Source organism: Terrapene carolina, unplaced genomic scaffold (genome assembly GCF_002925995.2).
Source record: "Terrapene carolina triunguis isolate 2854851 unplaced genomic scaffold, T_m_triunguis-2.0 Scaffold110, whole genome shotgun sequence".
Lineage (NCBI taxonomy): Eukaryota > Metazoa > Chordata > Testudines > Emydidae > Terrapene > Terrapene triunguis.
Genome location: NW_020664461.1, coordinates 1,491,057 through 1,494,696, shown reverse-complemented (window position 1 = coordinate 1,494,696; position 3,640 = coordinate 1,491,057).

Genomic DNA, 3,640 nt, shown 5'->3' with positions numbered 1-3,640 from the left:
CACACTCACACCACGTATCTGCATTAAGCACATGTGTGCTGCTGATGAATGGGGAGGGTGTGGGGATGGTGTAAGTGGCCGATTGCCTAGACAGACGGTACTTGGCTAAACATTTACTTCCCTGCCTAAGAAGTGTCGATGAATGGAGGCCGTGTCCCTCTGCCTTCATCCTTCTCCCTCCCTCCCCTATCTGTTATGCCATGGCCTGAGGGAAGACTTTGGCTGAGATGTATGAGATCTTTTGCGGTAAAATATGCATGCGGATCCCCATTTGGTTCGCCGGATAATGGAGGTGCAAATAGGTTTCGACTGCAGAGCCCTTCATTTATCAACTGCGCCTGACAACGCAAGTCCTGAGTTTATACACATCCTAAGTGGGGGGCTTCTCGGAGTCTTGTCTTTACCCTCCCAGCTCTAGTTCTGCGGTAGATAACAGGTAGCGAGAGAGCAGTTCTTGCCCTTCAGGTCTCACTATAAGCTAAGGGAGTTGTGCGAATCGGCACGGGGGAGGGAAATTCGGTGTTAAACCTCCGATCAGTTTGGGCTCCGTTTTGGTTTACACTCTAACGCACAATCCGAATTTTCACTGCCCACCTGGCAGAAGAGACCTGTCCCAACCCCTGCTGAACTTTAGTGACAGTAGTGTCAGCCCCTTTTCTTGTGCAAAGGGCTTTTGTCTCTTCCCAGAATCTGTCTGATTTTTGCCTCCGGCGCTCTCTCTCTCTGTCTCTCACCAGGCTGTTTGGCTTATTAAACATCATTATGTAAATGGCGTGAAATTTACAGTCTCCTACTTTGATTCCTATAAGTGAAGAGATGCGTTGTTAGCTATGTATGCCCTTTGGCCAAAAAAAAAATTGAAAAAAAAAAGAAAAAGAAAAAGAAAAAGAAAAGAAAAGAGGAAGAAAAAAAAAGACAGAGAAAGAGGAAAGAGAGAGACTCGAAAAGGGAAGCGAGCGGTAAAAGAAAAGTGTGTTTACACAGCCAAGCCCAAACCTAAACCAACCTCTTTCCCTTTTCTAATTGGGTCTCCGGAGCGCTCAAGAGGGAGCTGCCAGAACCAGGTTGACAGAAGATCGGAGATTGGAAATGAAGCCTTAAAACCCATGTCTGGGACCTGCTTTCTTACATGCGGTATAACCTACCCTTTAGCTCAAGGAATCAGTGGGTCTGATTTTTATTCACGTAGCCACCTGCGAAAAGTTACATTTTAAAAACGGCAAGAAAAGTATTTAATTTTTAAAGAAAAAAAAACCCAACAACCCACAACCTTATTTGGGAGCAAACTAATATATTCCAGAAATGAAGCAAAACCAGAACAAATAAAACTCTTTCAGAGGGGAAAAGTTAAGAGAGTCCGCAACAGTCGGCAACCGTATGGCACGGGATTTTGATGGAACTCGAGTTGTGAGAGTGTTTTTTTCCTGTTTCCTCAGTCACACATCTACATTTCATTTGCTTCCTTCAAAGGATTCGTTAGGGCAGCAGATACACCCGGAGGGGTTTGAAGTGTCTACAAGGAGACCAAAAAACCCCCCTGCACTTAAAACGTGTCCTAAAACTTTATCGGACTAGCAAGAAGCAGCTTTGTAACGCCCCTTTTAAGCCTTCTGCAAAATGCTTCGCCCCAAACAAAACTTTCTGCACTTATTGATCGCCTATCGCGGCAAAACCAGGCGTGCTAGGTAAGGAGCAAGCCTGCTGCTAAAGTTAAAGCGCCCGACGATTGTTTTTTTCCTGAAGGAGATCAGAAAGCGTCTTACCTTTCGGATGTTGTCCTAGGAGCTCTTCAGTGGAAACGGCCAAGCGGCGGGTGTAAAGTCTCTCTGGAGTGTCGCCAGAAACCGGATTCGGAGCGAAAGGGGGTTGAGACAGCGGAGGGCTGATTTAAGAGCTTTGCCGTCCCTGCCTCCCCCTTGCCTCTGTCCTCCTGCCTTGCTCCCAAGTTGTCTCAGGGTCCAGCGAAGCTGCCATCTACCGGGGGGAGAGGATTGAGGAAGGATTTTTAAAAGGAGCTTCACACAGACCTAGCAGCTACCCTGCAAGATTGTCAATGGTCCTCCACCCTGTCAATCAAACCAGGGCTCGCTGATCCATTTCTCTCTGCTCCCCCCACCCCGGTTTTTTTTAATAAGGCTTCTTACCAGTCATTTACTCCAAGTCTAGTCAGGTGTAAACGCCTAATTAAATCACGGGGAGATAATGGGAAGCCAGTCGTGGGAGGAGGGGGAGACGGTTCTATCCTGTCTATAGGGACTGAGAGCTGGATGTGATGAATCTGGGGCATAAATTTGATGTGGGGTGGGGAAGATGAGTACATATTTATAAACATGCCTACACACACACACACAAACACACACACCCTTTGGCTGAGATTAGGCATCAGGAGGACTCTAAGGTAGACGCCTGCTTTATGGGGAAAATCCAAACCCTCATAATGCCTTTAGATATGAATCAAAGGGCCGGTTTGGTGCCTTTCCTCACAGGATCGCAGTGGAAACCAAACTTCTGGACACTTGCCTAAATTTCAGTGAACACATCTGTCTCATTTCCCACACCGCCAAAGACCTTGCTTGGCCGGGTCTAGGCTAAAAAAAAGTCAGGCCGACCTAGCTATACAGGCTCCGGGGTGTAAACACGTTTGTTATACCGCGGGCCCGATTCTGTCCTCACCCGCAGCTTCCCACTGATCTGTGTCCAAGTGGGAGCATCAGGAAGAAGATGTATCGCTGATATTTTCTAGATCTATCACGCCATGGACCAGTGCAACTTTCAGTTGTCCTTTGCCCTAGTGGGGAATCCTACAGCCCCAACCCAGGGAAGTTTGAGGTTATATAGATTTGTATATGTCGAGGTTAGTCTGGGTCTATGAGAAACATTGTCGAGTTGTTTTTAAATGTTCTCTTGTAAAAGAAAACAAAGAGGATGGGGGGGGGGGGGGAATGAACGAAGCCCTTTCCCCTATTGTAGGAAGACCTCCAAGGAGCGCACTCCAAGCAAGGTAAGGATGAGGGGATGTGTGGTTAATTGCAGACCACTTCAATACAGCTCCCTGCTTAAGGGGAAGAAGCCGCAACCAGACTGTGAGAGATTTGTTTTCGCAAATCATCAGTCCAAAGAGAGGAACAAGAGAGAGGAAAAATAAATGAAATGGGAGAGGCTAAGTGCCTGGATGTGAAGGGAATAAATATTAATATTTTCTCCCCATGCTTTTTACTCCCTTTCCCTCGCCTGAATACTCCTGTACTTAAACTTTGCAGGTATCTTCCAGGCTGTCTGAAGGCAGCTCAGGGCTAGTTATTTGGCCGAGTTGACTAACTGGAGCGTTAGTTTTATTTGCTTTTCAGCTTTGTCATGCCTTTGCAGCAGCAAAGAGCAGTTTAAAGCCTTTAGAGGGATTGCTAATAGATGCCAGGGTACTTGCCTTTAGATTCTCTCCCAGCCCAGAAGGATTTAGGATGGGATTGAGGAGACAAGACGCCATTTCAGGCTCCAAAACACCCTGTTTTAAAATGACTGCGGGTAAGAGGATTAAAACAATAATACCCTTCTCTTCTTGAAGGGGTTTTCCCCCCCACTCCCTCCTATAGAAAAGATTTTTTTTCTCCCAGAGCAAAACCGTTTAGGCAAGGGAATTAAG